Here is a 23,820-nt window from a genome sequence, read left to right as displayed (position 1 = left end):
CAATGGCTGTCTCTTCCTAGCACTTCGAGCAATGTCTCATGACAGAAAAAGAAAACAACCGCGTTCGCAACGCAGTTCGTACGCCATCTAACTTAAGACTTGGACTTGATTAGTTTTCACGCGCTTAAGATTAAGTAAAAAGAAAGCAGCAGTCGGTACAAGTATTTTGATTGGTCATTGCGGTGGTCAACTCCATTTACTGCTAACTAAAGCGCCGCTTAATCGGCAAAAAAAATCATTTTCGCTTGCATGTCGTCTTGCCCTTCAATGCGACCTCTTCAGCAAAGCCGTATACAGAGTGAAGCTCGCGCAGTAAATATGTTATACGCAAGTAAGAACCGAACTCTCTGGATGGGGCCAACGCTCTTTCAGTCGATTATCCGCAGACTGGGCAAACATTCTATACGTAAAACATCTCTGCGTGCGCCGGCTGCGACCGTCATCGAAATGTTACTGCCGGGTCGTCGTGTAAACATGGGCTGGTCGGGTTAATGGTTTCGCTCGGGTCGACCGATACGCGACGACCCACTTGACAGCAGGCCCCAATCGACGTGCGCGCCATACATACCACTGACCCGCTTGAGTTATTTCCGTATTCTTCCAATCGAATTGTGGCCGACGCCTATACATTGAGTGGTGGGGAGAGTGATGAGATGTTCCGCGTATGGAGCACCGCATGGCCTGCAATACACGCTCAGCTTTGCAATAGCGAAAACTTTCCCTTTGATTTTTACGAACAAAAGCTCGTATAACCTCGCCGTGAGCAGTGGCTCGAAGCCTGCGCTGTTTTTTCCCCCTTCGTTTTAAGATAAGGCTTGTTTAGGGTTTACCTTCCATAGGCCGCGTCCGTGGAAAATCGAAACCGCAAATCTTTCGCATTTCACTGGGCTTCCAGTTTCTCCTTTTTTATTCCTTTTTCATGACTGCTCGTCACCTGGATTTTTTTTTTGTTTTTTCTTTTGCGCGCGCTATGAAATATGGTGAACGCTGTGTAAATAGCCGGCATATAAACGTTCCCTTCGGATATTTTTGTATGAAACGTCCGATTCAATACCGATTTTCCGGTGGGCGATTGTTATCCTGAAGGAGGAAGCTTGCCTATGGAAACTTAAAACTCCGAATCGGTTCCCGTAGGAATGATTTTAACGGTAGTGCGGCAACCCCCAACCTCTTCCCCTCCTCCGACACAAACAATTATTTCAGACCCCTCCCGGAAAAAAAAAAAAATCCTGTCTATACGTGCCTGCTGTGAGCTGAAGTTTTTCGTCGATATTAAAGATGAAAATGTCATTCTAATATTGAGTATTGCACTGGGTAGCTTTATAACCAGCGTGGTTAGAAATAGTTCAGTTCTCGCCACCCTGTATTTGCCCAAATGTTTCCAGGAAACCAATTATTTGCTGAGCAAAAATTTAGCAGCGGATTCGCATGAATTTAGCATGCGTTCCTTTTTGAATAGCGTCTTTTTTGCTAACTTTTTCGTCGATATAAAAGAAGCTTTTTTGAAGTGAGCACATCAAGAAAACTTTTGTCTAGTCTTGTAACCTCACTGCCTTCCACCCAAACATTTTCGGGATACCCTCATTTCAGCTTCCACATATCGCACTGAGTTTAAGTCAATTAAATAGCGGAGGTGCCCGACCTCAGCTTGCTCAAGGATCGTTTCCTGAAATCAATATATCCACGTTCTGTGCGGAAAGCTGAGAGCCGCACGATGATGGCTCAGGTGCACGTAACACGCAATAGGTGTATATAGCTATAAAAATATCGCTCACTTCAAACTGACTGCCATTAGCAACTCACGCACGTTACGATCGGATCACCTTTCTCCTCGCCCTTACATTCTAAAAATATCCGTACACAGCGCTCCTTGTTCAACACTCAGCACGCGATGAGCGCAGTTGCGGTTGCACTGTGCCGTCCCGTCGATGAAATATATCACAGAGACAATTAAGTGGCGCGGAATTCAATCTTCGGGCGCTCTCCCTCTCCACAAGCACGATTTCGACCCAACACAAGCAGACTCGCAAGCAGAAACACACGCGCCGTGGATCGCGTGGTTTGCGGTCATGAACTGCATCCCCAGCTGCGCGGCGAAAACACCAACCCTCACTCAGTCCAATGCACCCGCCCAATCGTTCGTCTCTGGTCATTATTTCTGCTGTTTTTTGTTCTTCGAATAAAACGCCATACAGAGCCATATATATGTTTATTTTGTGCGCCCAGTCATTATTACTTCGTACGGTGCGCAGAAAACGATCTCTCCCTCCTTACACAGCCATCTTTTCCTCCTTCTCGAGCTTATTTCGACGGAACCTAGCTAGGCATGCGCAGATCCTGTACAGCGCTCGAGCACTCCGGGTCGAAGGGAACACGAAAAAATGCGGGGATAATCTCATCGAAATGCCGATATCAATATCCTATCATGGCCCGAGCGTGCATGTTCTCCACACGCGGATGCGTTTGCGTTCGTTTATTTTTATTTTGTTGCTCCTGGCCCGTGTTTCGTTTACTTTTGTTTACTTTTTCTGACCCTCTGGATGCGTCTTAGGCGAGCGCGGTCAGTTCGACCGCGGTGGCGGCTGAAGCGACTCATCTATCTTCGATCTTCTTTCCCGCTCATGATCGAATCCCCGAACTCGCTCGGGCAATCTGTATGCCTTCTATGTAGCTGTCTGTATGCATGCATACATGTGCGTGTCTCGACCTGCATATATAGGCAGCCTGTTTGGAGCCGCGCCACTTGCAAAGCGTAAGGAAGAAAGTATGAAGAAAGGAAAGCAGCTTCCATCATTGATCTGTCCACTTGAATGCGCGGGGCACCGGTGACTTGTCTTTCGTGACTACTACATATGCATACGGAAAATAAAAACAAAAGGAAATGATAGCAGCGATGTATACAACTACTGGATACCAGCTGGATATGACGTAACACCACCGTCATGCCCGGTATCTTGGTTGTGGTAGTAGTCATAGAGTTTCTCATATACGCCTATAAGGAAAACTGGTGGCTCTGCACTTCAATCACCAAGTGCATGCCGGGAAAATTAGGTTTTGTACTTCGCCTGCCTAGTGTTTAGCTGAAAGCGTGGATTTAAACGTAACAATACAACTTTTTCCAGGGAGAACTTCACAGGAATGCTTTGATAATTTTCATATGAGCCTGGTACCGAATTCACTGGCGTTAAATTTGTTCATTAAGTAGGAAAAAAATGCTCCATTAAAGTAATTCGCGGCGCAGCCGGGATGCTGTGGCAGAATCCAAGTCAATTACGAAACCAAATAATATATACTAACCAAGCCAAATATAATACCTTATCTTCCCGGAATGTCCTTGGTTGATGAAGCGCTTTTTAAGAACTCGCATAGACGGTGGCGCCACTTTTCCCTCTACAGTCAGATACAACTTTTTAAAAAAAATCAACAGTTGGTAACAATGGGCCAAGATCCGCGGCGTCCTGTATTACTCCGCTGGCCAATCACAGCTTGCATAACATCAGTTGTTTTTATGTTTAACTGAACAGACAAGCCAGAGGCACCAAAATCCTTGAGCTTATAATTTGGTCTCGTGATTCGCATCTTGTTTAGGTGTCAAGAAAAGCTTTATCAAAGGTATACTTTTTCACAAAGGAATTATATATGTTCGACGGGCCTGAATGTGGCTGGAGCTTCACTGCGGACTTGAGATGAATCCGAATATATATATGGGTAGTTTCGAGAAACTTTACGGCAGTCGCCAAGCCAGTTCCTCCTTCCAATTGCTTTTTATTTGTCTGGCTTACTTGTTATTACGCAAAAAAAAAATGCTCGGCTATGCTGCACGTACAGCGAGAGCCAAGGACTATCGACTCCGTCAACCGTGCTCTCTGCCGCCGTCGGACATAGAGGGCACCACTTACCGTGTACAGTGTTATAGCGTGAACTGGAACGTAGCGCCAATCGAGCGACGTGAGAAGTAACCGTGTGCACACAGCAAGACGACGCGAAGCACTTCCGCTGATGGCCGCACGCTCCTTAGATTGCCTCCTTCGATTCGAGCCTCGGCGCCTGAAAAGCAAGAAAAAGGAAATCTGGCCCCTGTCTATTACAGATCGCCACGGAATAAAGTGCCGTAGTCATGCGAACGCATTACCGGCCCCGTATACCCCGTTCCATACCACCAAATTTTCCTCCATCGAGCGTGCTATATAAAACCGGGGAGTCTAATACGCGCTAGAAGACCAAGAAAGTGCATGCACGGCTTGAAAACGGCCCCGCGGATCGGAAGGTTTGATTTGCAAGGTATGAAAGCTCAGTTAGAAGTGGGCGCCGATGCAGAAGCACTCGAGACTCGGAGTGAATGCAGACACAGTGCGGCTGCAGAGAGATAGATAGATAGATAGATAGATAGATAGATAGATAGATAGATAGATAGATAGATAGATAGATAGATAGATAGATAGATAGATAGATAGATAGATAGATAGATAGATAGATAGATAGATAGATAGATAGATAGATAGATAGATAGATAGATAGATAGATAGATAGATAGATAGATAGATAGATAGATAGATAGATAGATAGATAGATAGATAGATAGATAGATAGATAGATAGATAGATAGATAGATAGATAGATAGATAGATAGATAGATAGATAGATAGATAGATAGATAGATAGATAGATAGATAGATAGATAGATAGATAGATAGATAGATAGATAGATAGATAGATAGATAGATAGATAGATAGATAGATAGATAGATAGATAGATAGATAGATAAAAATAAAAGCATCGTTTATACGGAAGTGCCGTAATTTAGACAATAACCGCAAGCCGAAGCTTTCAAAGGTTTAAGTGCATCGTTCGCTCATTATTTTCGTTCAGATAAAAAAAAAGCTGTTGGAATCTTTGGCAGTCTTCAGAAGCAAATGCTGCCCCTTATTATACAAACGTGCAAACATAAAAACGAACGAGAAGATCAGTTTGGAAATCAGGAGTGAGTTTATAGATGGCTCTTTGGAGGTTGTGTTTTTCAGGTGCATGGGGAACGATCCTATTTCAGCAATGCATTTCTAGGAATTTCTGCGTCGAAAAAATGTGGCTGCTCATGGTTTTCCCGTAGAAAATTTGTCGCTGATCCCCCGACTAAATTCGTCCCTGGCCGAACAGATTAGAGGATAAATCGAAACCGATGAAAGTTGCAATATATTATCAAATAATAGGCCAGCTAATAAGCCTGAACGTCGCTCTGTTGTAGGAATTGTCTCTACGGTCGAATTTCGATGGAGGCGAAATTCTAAAGGCCCGTGTACTGTGCGATGTCAGTGCAGGTTAAAGAACCCCAGGTGGTCAAAATTTCCGGAGCCCTTCACTACGGCGTCTCTCATAGCCTGAGTCGCTTTGGGACGTTAAACCCCCATAAACCAAACCGAAACACTATCGATTTGAAAAGATTTGTCTCCGTATCATATCCAACATTTCTGGACAAAGATTTTGAAAATTGGAATATTGTTAGGTTCTGTTATGGAAATATTGAAGTTGATGGTTTTCAAACCAACCATTACCTTCAATATTTCCATAACAGAACCTTGCAATCCCACATTCATCCGTTCATTCACTGATATCAAGCCGAAGGTAAATCGAAACAGCTTGCATAACGAGAGGGCCATGCACCCAAAGCTAGATTTTCACTTGTCTGTGCTTAGCGACGTATTTTTTCTGCCAAGAGGCACTCTCTCCAGCTTTATTGAATACTTATTGGCTGTAGTAAGAAGATACTTAAAATCGCTTCTATACTCTAGCGTAAGACACTTCGGTTCGCTGTGCCAGTTTTTGCCGCTTGGCTTTGCATGAATCGAAAGCAAGTACACAGGAGGAATTTGTCGCATTTTCCGAGGGTATACAAGCAACGACAATGAGCACAAATGATCGAAGGCATGAAAGGCTTAACAGGAGTAGCCTCCCTTAAGTTTCCCTTTAAAATAGCGATGCGCAGCCTGCACGCGTGGAGCACAATATCCGCACTTAGACGTTGTGCGCTTGCAAGTGCAGCAGCTGAGCTGTTTCCTTCGAGGGTTCTTTTTGTTAGGCGTGTGCTTTCTCCTGGCTTTGCATCTGTTTCTGAACGTCTGCGCCTCGCTCCATACAGGCCGACAACAATACTTGCAATTGCATTATATGCGTGAGCTAAAAATCAGCGCATAGGCGACGCGCAGCGGTAAACATAATTAACAAGAGAACGCGTCCCGCCACTGTTACAACTTTGACACCGTGTTGAAGCTCAATAAGTCATAACGTAAAGACCGCTTGAGGCATCTACAAAACACGCACGGTCGTCAGAACACACACACTCAGAGTCACAAGGCCAAAAAGGGGTGCAAGGGTTAGTACTTAGGGGATTAACCGCTTTCCCAGAGCAATTAGTCCCTCAAAGAGCCCGCCACTGCTCCTTTAGGGGACTAACTTCAAAGGGGTCATCAGCCAGAGTTATTCCCCCCCCGCGGAGTAACTGGTCGTCCGGAGGTCTGTAGTGGGACACAAATTGAGAGCAGCATTGCCGGGCGGATCTACACTGCCTTAAACTCTAGCCACTCGTTGAAGTCCCCCCCAAAAAAAGGAATTAAAATCACTCTTGTTGACAGAAATTGAGTTGCCGCATTCTTCATTCGGTCTGGCAAATAAAACGTCACTAAAACTACATTTATTATTGCATCAAATAATACGTTCACCGTCTAACTGTACATATCAGGAATCGCGGAGTGATGAGGAGGATAACGGTGACCTTGTTGCTGTTTCTTAAATTACAACTGGGTGCAAATGTTGCATTTAGTCCCATTTTACTCTCTTTTGACTCGAGAGTGCAGCACTGTCCACCCAGCTGCAGCATGCCCAGTACTGAACAGCAGCAGCGCGACTGTATGCTCCTTCCATCCTGCCGCTGCGCTCACTTTATAGGCCCCCGCACCGCTCAGGCAGCCCAAGCCATATCCCACCGCCATCTCTCCGGCGCAGGCCGCCGCTGATTTGTATCTCTTTACTTTCTGCGGTCCTGTTTTCGGAAGCCAACCACGGTGCTACCGCCCCCTCCCCCCGTCCAGTGCGGCATCGCATCGCACCGGCGCTTGGCTGCCGCTGCTTCTGAACGTTTTCGAACTCGCAAGGTGGGCTAGGCTTTGGTTCCATGCAGCCTCCGCTCTCTCTCCCTATCCTCCTCTCCACACCCGCGGCTGCATGATGCCGCCGGCAGGCTCTACTCTTTCGCTGTCTCTTGGAGCTCCCTCCGGCTTCACCGCGGCTTCTCCTTCTATCGCTTTTCGAGCCACAACAGCTCGCCGCGAGGCCTGAAACTGGTCACTGCCTAAGCTACGCAACTCCGCTTTCCCCCTCTCCCCACCTCCAAGCACCCCCGTGTTCATAACCTGCCAGTACTTCCCCAGCGAAAGCGAAGCTATACCGTATGCCCAGCCTCCTCCGTAGGTGTACCCACTACTGTCTTGTTTGTGGCCGCCCGATGTACGATGCGGGTCGAGTTCTTGCCCGTGCCCTCCTCGCCTTCCTCCCCTCCCTACGCTGCTGCGGCATAGCCAGCATGGGCATTTGGCCATTACCGCGGCCGACAACTAGCCCTCCCTTTCTCTCTGCGGGCCATTCTCGAGTCGTCTGGCGAGCCGAGGAAAGGGCAGATCAAGAATCACAGAGAGTTCTTTTCTTCCTCCCTTGGCTGCCGCCTCTTTTGCTCGGGCTACTTGCTGCTGCTGCTGCTGCTGCCTGTCGGGGCATTAGCTCAGCGGTGGCGCAGAGGGGGACCCCCGTGGAAAGTCGTGACCAGTCGACCCGACTCAACTTGGTAGCCCCTGCCGAGAGGAGAAGCCCACACCCACCGCCTGCCTGCCTGCCGCCCTCTTGCCTACCTGTCTGCCCTACCCTGCCTACACGCCGGCTACCGCAACTGCTGGCCGTTTGGCTCGTTTTGTTTTTGTTCCCCCCTCGTCTCCTTGTTGCCTCTTCTTGGTCTTTTTCTCTCTTTCTTGCTTCCTTCTTTATTTTCGTTATTCTGTTCGTAAGGCAGCTGGTATTCTCGACCGGCGAGCTGGCGTGCTCAGGAACCGCAGAGTTGCGGAGGAGTTGATCGCCTCGCCGTGGTCCTGGTGGTAGCGGTGTGCGGTGTGCGCAGCACGCGCGCGTGTGCGAGCGTTTCGAGGATGTAGGGGGGAGGGAGTTGCGGTTTGGCACGACGGTTTTGTTGGCTGTGTCCGCCTCCGTCCCCCGCCGCAAGCCGAGTGGTTTCCTGGACGATGCTCTTTGCCGGTTGTGCCGGGGTGGTTTGTCTTTCGCTCTTTTCTCTCTCTCTACCGTGCGAAGAGAAGGAGGGTGAGGATAGATGCGCGCGGTTTTCCATCCTTGGTGGTGTCTACGCTACAGCCGAGTCGCAGTAAACGGTTGCTCCACACGAATGGGCGTACCCCGACGAACTGATGAAGGAACGAATGAACCAGCGGACCGACAGCCCAGTGTACACCCTCAGCTCTCCACTCTCCCCCTCTTCTTTAGCAGTCCCGCGGTTTGTTTTCCGTTTCCATTCTTCTTTTCCGGGCGTGCCGCATAGCCAAAAATCCCCTCGGCACGGGCTTCTCATTTCTTGGTGTTCGTTCAGGCCGGAACCGCCGGTGCATGATTCCGTGAAATCTCCGCAGGACGTGTGGGTCGTGAATGCGGATTTCTCCGGCACACTTTATGCGCTTGCACGCCTGTGTGTCAGCTTATGTGCGTATGTGTGAACGTAAATTTGCTTCCACGTGTTGTTTCGTTTTATTTTTCTTTCCCACTCGTTGTCGTCCATTCCTGTCGTCTGCTCACACAAACAGCATTCCATTTTCGTCTGCCTCCAGAACGTCTCCCTTCGAGCGTCGTCTGCTTTGCTCTTTTTTCGTCTGCTCGCATCTCGCTTCCCTCATTTTCCTCTACCATTTCACGCACAAATGCCGTCTGCACGGAGTTCCATTTTTTTGCACACCACTCCTATGCATCTCCGCAGTGTTTCCTACTCATTGGTCGTCTCTCTCCTTTCAGGCTAATTCTCGTGTACGCCATTTGTTTCTCTGATATTGAGAATGATCTAGCACACACATATCTACGCTCCTTCATCGTGCGGCTTATGCGCGAAACCCGTCTCGCATTGAAGATCGAGGACAGGGCTATTAGAGCAGTTCCGTCTCCACCTACGTTTCTCCCAAAGACAGCTGCACCGACTCGTGATGGAACGAACAAACGTGAGCTCACACGCGCTGCCACTGCATGCTGTCTTTGCTTTCACTTGCGCGCAGGGTATGATATTACCGGCGGACGTAGATCTCCGTTGTTCTCCGCCCGCATGGCACATGCTCTCTGGGCCCCGGGGCGTTTGTTCGAGTTCGTGAGCGGGTCGGCGGACGGGCGAATCGTGCCCCAAACGCGCCACCTAACGAGCGGTGTACCCACGCTGTGCAAACAGTCGTTTCTTCCTCTCGGCGATGTGTTCGTTCTGTATACGGGCTCCGGCGAATAAGACGCGGTTGGCGAAGGCAAACATGAGTTAAGGAAGTGAAAATGGATTGCCTGCCCTTACTGCTCTGGTGTTCTTCTTTCGTCGGCGTTGCATTTGTCGTGTTGAAGCCTAGCTCCGGGTCCGTGGTCAGAGCAGAAGCGTACGTACAGTGTTTGCCAAATGTAACCAGGCTGCATGGTTTGCTGTTTCTCCCTCATATAGTGGAGCCCCTACGGCTTTCCTAAAAACCAAAAGGTATTGGAAGGTGAGCAAAAGGGTTCTCTTTACATCAAAGTGAGTTACATTTCATTGGTTTATGGGGGCTTAACCTCCCAAAGCGACTTAGGCTACGAGGGACGCCGTAGTGAACGGCTCCGGAATAATTTCGACCACCTGTGGTTATTTAACGTGCACTGACATCGCACAGTGCAGGGCCCTCGTGCATTTCGCCTGCATCGAAATTCGACCGCCGCGGCAGGGATCGAAGCCGCGCCTTTCGGGTTAGCAACCGAGCGCCATAACCACTAAGCCATGGCGACGGCTCACAGTGATTTATAGTTTGATGGGTGCGATAACTGTTTCGCTATACAACTCAGAAGCAAACCGGGCAGCCCGGTTACTTTTAGCAAAGGGGCACGTACAGGTAACTGAGGTATAAAAAAAACACATTTGGCTCACTGTCAAGAACCTAGTTCGCTGTTGCTTAAGCATGGAACCTGAACTGGACTGTAAAACGTTTATTCCCAACAGTTTGAGGGTGTTTAGGCCTCTCGCTTAAACGACGGCCAGAAGGTCCCTGGCTCTTGGCGGCGCCTTCAAGGTATGGGTGCTTAGAAGAAAAACGTACAGACTACATTCGCACTCATTCTCGGAGACAGTAGTGGCTGGTTTCGAAAAACGTAAGTGTGCCTTTTCATACTGCTTGTGCGTGTACGAATAAAAATATAAGCAACCCCTCGTATCTGTCGAAGACGTGCGCACAGAGAGCACTACTCTGTACACCAACCAGGCCGTTGAGCTAGTACAATTTACTTAGTTCGAGAATCTTGACGGCACTCATTGTACATTCAGCAGCACGCATGAAGCTGCAAGCATTTTTTTACCAGAAATTTCATACCAGTTCAAGCCGCATTGGATGGACGCGCCGCAAACGGCTTAGCAGTTGTTTAATAAACGCTGAAATCGTTCTTACAGGGGTGTTTTATATGAGGTACACTGTTAAAAGAAAAAAAAATCGCATTGGTGCTTTGATAGGACACCTTCGACGCCAAAAGTGCGGGTGTAAGGTGAGAATTTTGATGCTCACTAGGGTCTCAAGGGTGGGAGTTGGTTTGCTGTCTAGACATTTTGTGGTCGGAGGATGCTCCAGTCCTTGTTCACTCGAACGCAAGAACGACAGGCGCAATGTTTTAGCTACATGTTCCGCGCTACGAATCTCTTCCGTGGTCTTTGTTTTCGTTCACACACACAAAAAAAAACAAAACAAAAAAAACGCGCCGAGATCGATCGCGGGAGCCGAAACGTCAACCGCCTCGCTTCCCGGATACCCGACCGGCGTTCCGCCCATCACGAGCCATCGAAGCTTCGAGAGCATCATGTATACCCACAACGCGTTTCATGTATATACCCACACAGCATGCGAACGGCACGCCCTCTACGGCGTCGTCTGCTTCCTCCCAGCGTCCGGAGCAGACTGTGGTGCTTCCTTTCCTCACCTGTTCTTTTTCTCGTCTTTCTCTTTTTTTCTTTGTTTATTTCTTTCTCTCCACAAAGGCGCCACGAAAGGGCTGGCACAATAAAGGAAGGATGAACGCCCCTACACGTTTCTTCGATCGCTCCCTCATACCCCAGCGCTGAGCGTACTAACGCAAACACCGTCGTTTGTGCCTGTGCCCATTTACTCAGACTCGCCGCGAAGAAGCGTGCAACATTGTGGAAGCTACAGGGCTAGCGATGGCTGTATGCATGGTTTTGTTAAGCCTCGCCAGTTCTACGCTGCATTGACTGAGGCTGTTTTCACAATCGCCAGTTTATTATATTTCGCATGTGTACAGCTAAATCGATGATTGGTTACCCACACCCTTCGGGCTGTATGCTACGTCACTGCCGTGCTCCAATGTCGAGTTATACTAACTTTTATACAAAAGCTGTCGCTCACATTAAATGCTGAGTTACTTTACAGGGAATGAACACCAAGCCAGACTGACTTTGTTTAACATCATGATGAACAATGTGAGGAACAGGGGCAGAAAGCCGAGAAAAAAATATCTGATAGAAAGTGAGTAGACATTGCAGTGACCTCTGGGCTGTGGCGCTGGGAAGCCTGAAAATTTGTTTCTGCGTAAAAAAAAAAACCTTTCAAGCGTTTATTCTGGTAAATAAAGGAATACCTACATTGTTAAGCTTCACAACTGGCTCCTACCTCTAAAAATAACTTCGTTTATTCTGGCAAAATGAAGCATTCCTTACACATCACTCGGCGGCCGATTTTAAGACAAACCAGTCAGCACGGAGGAACAGTTCTTAATGGCTACCGCCTTCTTAGGTGTCGGGATTGAACTGGGTTTGACTTCCTGCCAGTCTCAGACCACGCACCAATCCCGTCTCCGCGCTAATACCAATTCGTGCCAGGAAGAGTCTTGAGGAATCACGGCGACGTCCGCGCCTTCACGAGCCTCACAGCATCCGCCCCGCTGCACCGTTTATAGTGGGGCACAAAACACGCGCGTTCTACGTACACACGTACACATGGAGAACAAAAGACGCATAAAACGAACCGCGCATGCGTCGCGCCCCAGCGCCACCGTATACATGCGTATACGGGCTGTGGTTAGCCCACCTCCCGGCCCGACCATTACACAATCCGCCGCCTCGCATTTTGTAGGTACAAGCCGGCTCGTTTTCGAGAGAACCATCCCTCTCCGGCTCAAAGCGCCGTGCCTCCCCCCCCCCCCCCTCCTTCCCCCCGCGTTCGTACGTTTATGTGTGCGAGTGCGGTGGTGGTGGGCGCGTTTTTCCGTAATACCAGGAACCATCGCTCGCGCACGTAGCTTACAGGGCCTTCCTTTGCGCGGCTCGTAAAAAGACGCATTGCCCCCCGACTGAAACAATGATACATTCTGCGGGTCGGCTTGCTGAAGGAAAGGTGAAGGGGAATGTGAAGGTGCAGTGAGTGCATAAGGGGGGGTCGAGAAAGAGATGGCCCTCCGCGTAATGACCGAGGCAGGCATGAAACAAACGGCCCCGCGCTGGTTCTTCGTGGCGAACTCGGGGAATACGGAGAAGATGTAGGCAGCCGGGGTTGCCGAAGGAGAGATAACTTTCTGGCGCGCTCACTCTGATTGGCTTTCCTCGATTCCGCGGTGTTCTCCTCTGCTTCGGGTAGTTCGTTACCTTTGTCTTACTCGTACTCTCTGCCGGTGTAACTCCGTTTTTTATATACTTTATTTTTGTTTTCACTTGATGTATACGTGTTTCTGGTGGTCGTGGGTGCGCCTAACGCATGTTCTCTTCATCTTTCCCTCCCGGCCTTTTCCACTGTCGGGTGCGGTCTCGGTGAATAAGCGTGTTAAACACACTCTACGACTGTTTGTGCGCGCGTTGAATGGTAGCGTCCCTAGTAAGCATAAATTGCTTTAGGGGGCGCATAGGCATTTATCCGTGCTGTAATCCCTCAGCATCTAGCAGGATCTAACTATTAATCCCTAAAACATAAACAGCTAGAAGAAAGATCCGATCAAGCGTTCATTTTATGGATTATACACATGTTTTCATACAGTGAGTCGAGATTAGCTTCCAAATGTGTTAGCGCACTACCTTCAACTGACAAGCAATCAGACATTGGGGCATAAGGTTTGAACGCCTGCATCTTCCCCTGTATGAACTGTTGTGAAAGTTCACTAGAACCTTATTCAAGAGTGTGGTTGGTTGGGCTGTTCGTTGTAGCTTCTTGTTTTCTTGGGTGTAGAAACTGAAGCAGCAATTGAACTGCAAGGCTGTTGTAATAATTTATACACAAAGTTGAGTTTCTGTCGTGGAATCGACTGTAAGTCATCGTGTAAACAATAATACGAGACAAATGCATCAAACGTTGTGTTCAATAGAAAGAGCACACACACTCTCTCTCTTAAACAGGGCATAATATACAGGCCGAGGAGCAAGCAGCGCAGTGGTTTCTATAATATTTGCACTTCTGTACACATGTTTGAAATTATGGGAGCACACCAACTCGCCTAATTTTTCGTTCAGAGAAAGTTTTGCATTGCTCATCGCGGTTTCTTCCACCGGCCTCAAAGAGAAAGTGAAAAATGTTTGCTAACTTTTAGTTCATTGCGCGGCTGAGTGCAACGGCATTATTCGTACACTTGAACACAGGAGGCGGCGCCATCCAAAGTGAGCCGTGCCTAGCAATTACCCTTGGCTGTCACTTGGGAGCGCTCTTCCATTTCCGGTCGAATAACAAACTCGCGAAGTTCCGCATTCCGGAGCGAACACGCGTCGCGTTCCTCTCCTCTTCCGTCTCTCGCTCTCAGTTGTCCGTGCTCTACGCATATGATGTGCACGCCGCGCTCCCTGCAGATCGTACGCGTGCTACAGCGGGACTTTCCCGAACAGATTTTCGGAGGGGGAAAAAAAAGTAGACAGAATAATAGACGAACGGCAATGGCGGGAAAACAGTGAATGCGAATGGGCCCAAATTGACAGGACCTGTAGTTAGCATCGCAGTACGCCGTGTCTTCCTCCATGGTTCTTGATTTATGGAGCCCTCGAGAGAACCTTTCACGCTATCCGCATATCCCGGCTGTCTCCTCCGCACGTTTCTCGGAAGAAAAGAGAGCGGAAAGAGGAGAGGAAAGGGCGAAGGTATTTCAACGTCGATCTCTAGAAGAAGAAAGAAAAGATTAAATATTGTAGATGGGAAATAGGCATCGTGTCGGCAGCTGCGCTTCCCATCTAATGAGCGCTCTATTACGGCCGCATTGGCACTGATCCGGGCAAGTTCCGGCTGCCTTGGATCCGGTCTAGAAATGAGGGTGTGTCGCCTCTGTATACTGCCTTTCGTGTTCGCTGGCTGTCACGTTAGTAAGTGTCACGGCGGATGGATTGGGAAATTTATAACCTCAGAGTTGTCCGATCGATCACTCTAAACGTGCTCTTAAAGTGATGCTGACAATGGCTATGTACAACATCCGACCATTTCGTTTCACAAAACGGAGTTAAAAACCTAAAGGTCTAGTGAAAAATGAATGCCTCTACGCACTTTTAAAATTTTTTTTTAAAATGAATCTGCCACTTGAATAATGCCGAGAAGTGGGAAATTCGTACTTGACTTGGCTAGCGCTTGGCCAAAAAGCTTGGATTCGGCGGCACAAATACAGCTGCGCCGTAATTCGAATTATTACACACGTTGAAGGATATTTACTGATTTAAACGCAGAAACAGTATTGCAAGTATCCTCAAAGTCTAGACGGCAAATTTTCCTGCCGGCTTCTGAAATAGAGGAAGACGAGCGCTCCCCGCTCTATGCGGATCCAAGTCTTCTAAGTGGTACGTTTTTAACTTCTTTCGTAAATTCCACGCAAGAAGCAAACGCTTGGTATAATTCGCGTTCTGAAACCAGCCAAGCATTTTAAAAAGGCATGTCCTGAAAGAAAAAAAAAAACGGTATATATGCGACTGAAACATACGAGCTCGCGATTCCACTCAAAGTTCTAGACCCGTTGTAATTGCGAAGTTGCAACCATTTGCCACACACCGACGTGCGCAACATAGTTAAGAGTGTATAGCGACGCTTCCCAATTGAAACCAAGATTACGTGCTTTAACGGAGCTCGGAGATTCCGAGAACGCTCCGATTAAATCCTCACTCCGCGGCGCCTGTGACGGGCCAGGCCAAAAGGTAATTAGCTCCGGATGTCGACAGAGCACAAGAGTAACAGAAACAGAGGAAACAGAGGCGAGGAGGGCGCGCTTCGGCGACTTCTGCGGTCAGGCGTACATTGCACGTGCTTTGCACCGCCCCCCCCCCCTTCCCTCCCTTCCCCGCAAACCTCTCACTTTCCCTTCTCTGGTGAACAGAGGGAGTGCGGATGCCAAAAACGATCGATCTCACGCGTGATGCGCGCAAGTGCTTGCGCCGTGTCCGTGTTCCAGTTGGAATTGTGCGCCAGTGTATATGCGTTCAGCTGCATTCATTTCCCCGTCCAGTTTGACTGCGCGTATTATTCCTGCAGTCTATATCTTCTGTGCTCTCTCTCTCTCTGTCTATCTCTTTCTTCGGCTAATCGTTCGCTTCGTTGAGCTGCGGCGCGTGTGCTCTGCTGTTCCTCCCTCGCCCTGATTGGTCGCCTATTTTCGGTTTGACCAACGCGGGAAACGAGACGACGAGCAGCTCGCAAAAATCGATCCCCCCGCCCGTTCGCAGCCCGGTGCAAAGCGATCGCCCGGCATTTTTATTTTTATTTTTGTTCGCGTCATACTTATCCTGTAAGTACGCATCTTGAGGCAAAATCTTCGTTTTTTTTTTTTTTTACCCCGAAGTGCTCCTTAGTTCTCGTCGCGCTCACCGTATGTCCTTTAGAAGTTGGCGCCGCGAAACCTTTTCCCAACTTTCGCAACTTCCTGCGAACTTCGCGTGTAACAGTTGCGAGCGGGATATTGGCCTCCTACCCGTCTTAACCCGCATGACGATGTGGTCTGAGCTTGTTTGGAGCCTGCGTAGCTGAAGACTTGCCAGTTTGACGAGATATCTTGCGAAAACAAGCAATGTTCGCGAAACCAGCTTACTCGAAGACTCGAAAACGAATTAGTTATAGAACGGGATGCGTTAGGCAGCACATATTTTTTATTCTAATTCGAGTTGATGCATAGAACTTGCGGAGAGTGGGGATACGTGGGCGACTGAAAGTGTCAGATCTTCAAGGCTCCAAGGATCGATCGTAGGCAGGCTCTCACTCACACACTCTTATGTACAGTCGTCTGAGCCGGAGGACCCGGGTTCGACTCCGGCTGCTGCGGCTGCATTTCGACGGAGGCGAAAGGCAAAAGGCACCCGTGTTCTGTGCTATATCAGCGCACGCTAAAGATACGTACCCAGGTGGTCGAAATTTACCCGCGCCCCTTCTGTGCGGTGCCCCCCCCCCCCCTTCTCTCTCTCTCTTCTTTCACTCTGATCTTCATCCCTTCCCTCACGGCGCGGTTAACGCAATTTACATTGCTCCTAAGCACGAACTCCGGTAGCGTCATTCCTCAGCTTAAGCGGATGTTCAAACTGCAGGCATGCTGGAGGACTAGGAACTTGGGGAGGCTTATAAAAGAAAAGTGCGACAGCTAGAAAAGACGCAGTGTATGTTAAATATTAGGAGTACATATCTTACGGCCTCTCTAAGTGAGTCATTCAGTCGATCGATCGAGTGATTGATCAAGGATAAATAAATAAATAAATAAATAAATAAATAAATAAATAAATAAATAAATAAATAAATAAATAAATAAATAAATAAACTTTTATTTCGCCGGAAAAAAGGCAGAGGACTCCAGAAGAAAAGACGAGCTATGTCGTTTCGTTTTGACCATGATGCGCAGATGATTTATTGGACAAACAACACTAACTGTAGCCCCAGCTGCAAGTTTCACTGAACCGAACCTCCTGTAGCTTTCACTTCGTCATCTTATTGAGGAGCGTGGGGTGTGTCCTCAAAGCCTCTCTCCACCGTTTGTTGGGACAGTGCTAGCAAAACTTACACATACGGAAACAACGGGCAAACAACGGATGCGCCCCTTTATACCTACGGGTTCTCTTCCCGTACACACCCGGTCGTGCTATAGGCAGTTCTAAGGGTTCGGATGTCTGACAAATCCTTCGGGGACGTCAGCACGTAGAACCTCTCATCGATGAAGTCCCGACTCTGGAGGGCATACACAGAAAAATAGACGCGAAGCTACGCGTTTCCAGTAGCAGCCATGGAGCATGCGCACACACACTCCTCGCAAGAGCGGCCCCATTAGCGCCTTAGCCGGCCGGCCACACTCTGGTCGAGGGTCCCTCTAAGAGACAGCTTTCGCATTTCGACGACCCGTCGTCAGTCCACGCGCGTATCTTCGTTGACACAGCCGTGAGCCCCTAACTCTATGAAGCCACCGTGTCTACAACGCCGCAGTTGTGGAGCGAAATGAAAAAAAAAAAATTAGACACGAACGCGTTGCCGAAAGTGCGGTGTGTATCTTAGGCCGAGGGCGCGCAGTGTCAATCTAACTGCGGTCTACCGGACCGCCTCGAGGCGCGCGCCTGGACTGCGCGCACGTCCACCGCGCGGCGTGTTTGCATAGTGTGCACGAGTGACCTTTTCCGAGTCACCCGCATTTATATGGAAGCAACCAGGGGGCGGTCGGCTGGAAGGGGGCTGGAACCGCGTAGGCCGAGTCCGCTCTACAAAGCACACGTCTCGATAGTACCGTGCAGTGCCGCGGAAAATAAGGTTTTGCTTGGACTCGTTGAGCCGAAGGCGGCACTGCGATGTAGGAATAAATAATGGTTACGCAAATGACACCACGTACGCCTGGACAGAGGTGTATTACAACTACCCTATTCTGTTCATATTCGAATTCTTTTTCTTCTCTTAGCGGTTTTCTTAATGGTTCGAACAACACCACGACCCTCACTGTCATAACGAACCTGCTGTCAGACAATAAGAATGGAATGGGACCGAAAGAACAGAATCTTTATTCTGGCCAAGGGCAAGAAACGTTGCCCTACCCTTGCAAAAATGGTCTATAGACTGTCGGTAGACTTCTTATAGACTCTATTGCCTTCCTATAGATATTTCTTTTTGTCTATGGACTGTCTGTGGACAAAAGTCTACTAAAAGTGCATGGCCATAAATCTATAGATTGTCTGTAGACTGTCTATAGACTATATAACTTGTATTGCCTATCGACTGTTTCTAGAGGGTTTGTCTATAAGGGGTCTATAGACTTTATAGACAGAAGTCTATGGACAGTCTATAGACTGTCTCAAGAAATTTTTGTAAGGGTTAGATTCTATATGATTATTACCGTCCTCTGCTCCGAATGGCATATATCCCGGGGGTCAGGACGCGTGGCTCCGCTCGAGCTGATTGTGAAAATCGAAAAGAATCAATATGGAATAGAATTCGGTCATAATCGTTTTAATGCCCCGGCCCAGCCGTTTGTGATCTTGTTTGTATTTCTATTCGTTGACGGTCTCCATATCCCTGGCCTCGGTTTTCGTCAGCACTGAGGAACTTACCGACAGGCGGCGATAATCCAAGGAGTAATAACTATTTATTGTCACTAGTCCTCCAAATAATCCAATCATTATCATCGTCACTAATCACCAAATCATTCTCATCACCTAACGCACCTCGTTCTCTAATTCGCCGCCGGGAGATTTGTGGCTTCCTGCACAGGTTACGGTCGCCCAAACACTACAATCATTCTCATTCCCAGTAATTTTTCAAATCACTTCGCGACTATCAATTTTCACTAATCTTAGAAATCACCAGACCACTGTCATTCTCACTAGTCGTTCACGTCAATAAATCGCTATCGTTTTTCACTAATCATTCGGCCACCGTGTTGGCTCAATGGTTATGGCGCTCGGCTGCTGACCCGAAAGACGCGGGTTCGACCCCGGCCGCGGCGGTCGAATTTAGATGGAGGCGAAATTCTAGAGGTCCGTGTACTGTGCGAGGTCAGTGCACGTTAAAGAACCCCAGGTGGTCGAAATTTCCGGAGCCCTCCACTACGGCGTTCCTCATAGCCTGAGTTGCTTTGGGAGGTGAAACCGCCATGAACCAGACCAAACCGCTAATCACTCAAATCAATTCACCAATGCTATTCTTAACGAATCACTGCCGCGTGCTAAAGCAGGCCTTTGCCGAATATCGGCGCCGGGCGATTCCGCAGTGGCTTTCGCTGAACTGCGAGGTTTTATGGTTCTCCAGCGCGAGAGACCGACTCTGTGTATGTCGCCAGAGTGAGCGAGCATGTGGGTCGATAAATTCTAGGTATCCATGCTCCGCGGCTCCCTCAGCGCGTGGGCAGCGACCGATGTTTGCGCACGCGGTCTCTCCAAACGGGCGACGGCAGCACTTTCTTAATCGGGAGACATCGGAGAAAAAAAAATGAGAAAAAGAAACCGGGTTTGAGAAATTCCTCGCGCACCACCCGCAGTTTCCCGGAGCGGGGGCGGCCGGCGTTAAAGCGCGCCTCGAGTCACTAGGGGACTAGTCGCTGAGGGTACAACCGAAGGGCATGCGGCATTTACGTATCGACGTCATTCTGACGTCAACTTTAGATCTTAATAATAATAATTGGTTTTTGGTGGAATGGAAATGGCGCAGTATCTGTCTCATATATCGTTGGACACCTGAACCGCGCCGTAAGGGAAGGGATAAAGGAGGGAGTGAAAGAAGACAGGAACGAATAGGTCCGTAGTGGAGGGCTCCGGAATAATTTCGACCACCTGGGGATCTTTAACGTGCACTGACATCGCACAGCACACGGGCGCCTTAGCGTTTTTCCTCCACAAAAACGCAGCCGCCGGGGTCGGGTTCGAACCCGGGAACTCCGGATCAGTAGTCGAGCGCCCTAACCACTGAGCCACCGCGGCGGGGCAACTTTAGAACTTGCGAGGTTATATTTCGCCACGGAAATGCCAACATAGCAGGAAACAAAAAAACGCAGAATATATTTTTAGTAATAACAAAATCTGGATGGACTTGTCCTCATTTTCTGTTCAACGTCCGTGAAATGGAGCCAGGAAGAAACGAACAAATTAACCATCGGTGGACATCGTACATATGTACGTACATACATACATATATAGACTTCAGCGGAACGCGGTAGCGCAGTTCGAACGAAAACCGGACGATAGGCATCGCCCGGGAGGGAAAGATGCAATCTGCTCGCTTTTAGACGATACGCGCCGGCCGAGTGGACAAGCGGGGCCTCCAAACCGCGTCTCTTTCCTGATCGCGTCCCCCTAAGTGAGCCTGCGCCGTTACTTCTTCTTCCCTCTTTCTTCTGCGTTGTGCGCATTTTGTTTATTTTTTCCTTTGCTAGTTTTCTTCGGTGGTTTCTTTCTCGGAGGCACCGTCATATTTTGGGCCTCGAAGATAGAGGCGCTCGACTGCTGTCCAAACCACCCCTAACCTCCCCCTTGTTTTGCTAGAGGAAAGTGCAGGTTTCCCTCTAGATTTATCGTATTTACCCGCGTGCAAGGCGACTGCGGGATAACATTCGGTTTCTCTGTCTCTCGGTACGTCCGTTTGTTTGGTGTTTGTTTGTTGGTTTGTTGTTTTTCGTGCGTACTTCCGTGCGTATGCAATTCGATCGTAGCTCTAACGAGAGAAATTGCTGGCCTGAAAGTTTCGAACGTGAAAGGAATAGCCCGCAGGTAAATCTCTACTGCGTTATTTCTTTCCCAGTCCCACCGCGAGATGTTCAGTTTTGACATACATATATTTATTTTTCAGTACCCCCCGCCCAATTCACTATGCAAGATCATTGTGGGCGAAAGTGGTGCATTGTGTAACAAACAAAATAAATAAATACATTTATATGTTGAAAAATACCGCAGTTGGAGCGTCGACACTCCTTGTGACGGCACGGTAATAGCCTTTACCCCACAAATGACCTAAGATGTGAGAGAAAAAAATAAAGAAGAAAATTCGCGGTGGTTTAGCTCTGGTTAAACCTGGAGTGACGCGATAGCTACAGCTGGCCGAGTGGAACTTGCTCAGTCGAATTGCAAAGTCAGTCTTTCGACGCTCCGTTTCGCTGGGCGTGACCAACCACGTGACCAACCACGTGGCGATGGTGGCGCCGCCACGTTGAACGCTCGAAATGCTACCGTAATTTAGCTATCGCTACAAAATTGAGGCAATATATATTTCAAAACGCTTAGCGCTTGTAAAAGCGTACATCTGAACGTATACACAGATGATAGAAACAAACCTTATCTTATCAAGTCACATCCTAATTAAGCTTGAGTTAAGAAGAGCGCTATCGGTCCTCACCGACGAGTTTTTTTCTGAGCCACCATAGCCAGCTAGGTCAGCCAGGCGTCCCCGGAGGTGGCGGTAGTGTTCGGAACAGGAGGCGCGCTGTGTCTTCAAGCACTTCTAATATGCACGCACGCAACTTTATCCGTCTGCAGTACCCACCTTGCCCGTATTTATCCACCTCTTATACGCGGGTAAACACGGTACCGAAGAGCATAACTTTCCTCTTCATCACAATAAGCGGCGTGGCGCCGTTTAAAATTGGACTTTGGCCCGATATTCCCCGCGTGCTGTTCAGCTAGTTCGCGTCCCACGCCGATGTTTTTCCTGTCGATCCCGCTCCTCTCGCGAGAAAACGCGAGATAAACGAGCAGCGCAGACTGGAGAAACTGAGGAAATGGAGGAAGAGGACGGAATTAAGTTCTTCAGCTCCGTTCGCGCTCTGTGCCGGCGTGCACTCGTGGCGAATGGCGATAAGCACAATGCCTGCCTGCAGCGACGTCAGAGGCGCTTGAGAGTTCACCGACGGTTCATTTATCAGGCCTGACAACCGGCCCTGTTTCTCAACTATTACTGAAAAACGACTCAGTATTGTACTTAAAACAATAAAATGGAAAAAGAGTTTTTAATGCGGTGTATAACTTTAGAGGTCCCTGTTATCGAAAAAAGCTGGCGTTCGTCCGTGTCATGAAAATGCAGGTTGCCTTCCATCGCCACGGCAGGTGGAGATGAAATCACCACCACCACCACCACCGCCGCCACTGCCACCACCACCATTACCACCACCACCACCACCACCACCATCATCATCATCATCATCATCATCAACAACAACAACAACATCATCAGCCTGACTGCACCCACTGCAGGGCAAAGGCCTCTCCCATGTCTGTCCAATTAACCCTGTCCTCTGCCAGCTTCACCCATCGTATGCCCGCAAACTTCTTAATCTCATCCGCCCACCGAACCTTCTGCCGCCCCTTGCAGTACGCTTGCCTTCTCTTGGAATCCACTCCGTTACCCTTGAGGACCATCGGTTATCTTGCCTTCGCATTACATGCCCTGCTCAAGCCCATTTCTTCCTCTTGATTCAAACTGATGAAAATAAATTCAGTGCTCTTGCCACCTGCCTGGCGAGACACTGGGCTCATTGGTTGAGGGATAGACAGACAGCCTTACGAAGATCTATCCTGAAGAAGTATCATTATTGCTCTCTTCAAAGGGCAGCTTTTCTCTACTTTTGTAGAAATCCACACCTGGCATACTGCGGTCTGTACCCCTTAGCTACTTCCTTCACGCGGCTAAACGGCTATAACTTGGGCCACCTGCGCAGCGGACTCTTTTCTTTTTTTTACCTTTTAACGCAGACTGCCGGCTAACGACGTGGTGTGCTATATACGCAGAGCCATTTGCCTCCCGCGCGCTTGGTCCACAGATATAACGGGGAAGAGAGCTTTGTATACCCTTAAAAGTTGGACACTTTACAATTTTCCTCCCGTTTTTCGCATATTTCCCCCCGCGAGCGTCCTGCTCGGCAATGGTCTTCTACGCGCTCCCTCCTCCTTCAAGACCATCTGGGCAGAGAACATTTGCAGGCGCTCGTCTAACGACTCGAAACTGGGAGGTATTTCGGGCCCGAACGAAAAAAAAAAGTAATCAAAGAGCACAAAACTTTTTATGCGGCGCGTTGCCGTGAGCCAGGTATACGCGAGCGCATGGCAAACCCGCCAGGACCGAAAAGTCGTTGAAAAGACATATATTCTCTCTCCTCGTCCGAGATAAGGGGCGGCCTTTCTTTCGCTACAGGAGTGCTTTCGTTGTTCCCTCGGCTTATGTGTAGTATATATATACATATGTATACGACTCGGCCGGAATGTATATGAGCCCGCTCCAACGAACCAGAGCGGCGCGCTGCGGAGGCGGCAATTCCGAGACGACGAAGTATATGCGTGTCTGCCCAGGCGTTCTTCGCTGCACTATGGCTATTAGCGGGATTTCACAAATGGTCTCTCAAAGTCTGCGCGTCCGCTGCCGCAGGGTGGGTCTAAATGGCGGTGCGGACCGCAGTGGCAGTGTGGGACATATATAAGACGTTGTTATGCCTCATACCGGTCTAGCTACCGTTTATAAAAGAAAGAAGTTCTTGAAAAGCAGCACATATTTCAAAGTTTAGTGCAAGGAAAGAAAGAAAGAAAGAAAGAAAGAAAGAAAGAAAGAAAGAAAGAAAGAAAGAAAGAAAGAAAGAAAGAAAGAAAGAAAGAAAGAAAGAAAGAAATCTGTGTCCTC

General features: G+C 48.7%; 1 protein-coding gene across 11 annotated transcripts in view; it reads left to right on the top strand.

Moving 5' to 3' along the window:
* Ptp99A (Protein tyrosine phosphatase 99A) overlaps window positions 1–23,820 on the top strand; it is a 211,307-nt gene that overhangs the window by 87,249 nt on the left and 100,238 nt on the right. The window lies entirely within an intron of this gene.

Source organism: Amblyomma americanum, chromosome 10, assembly GCF_052857255.1.
Source record: "Amblyomma americanum isolate KBUSLIRL-KWMA chromosome 10, ASM5285725v1, whole genome shotgun sequence".
Classification (NCBI taxonomy): domain Eukaryota; kingdom Metazoa; phylum Arthropoda; class Arachnida; order Ixodida; family Ixodidae; genus Amblyomma; species Amblyomma americanum.
The sequence above is the reverse complement of the archived record's forward strand: the minus strand, read 5'-3'. Positions and strand labels throughout refer to the sequence as shown.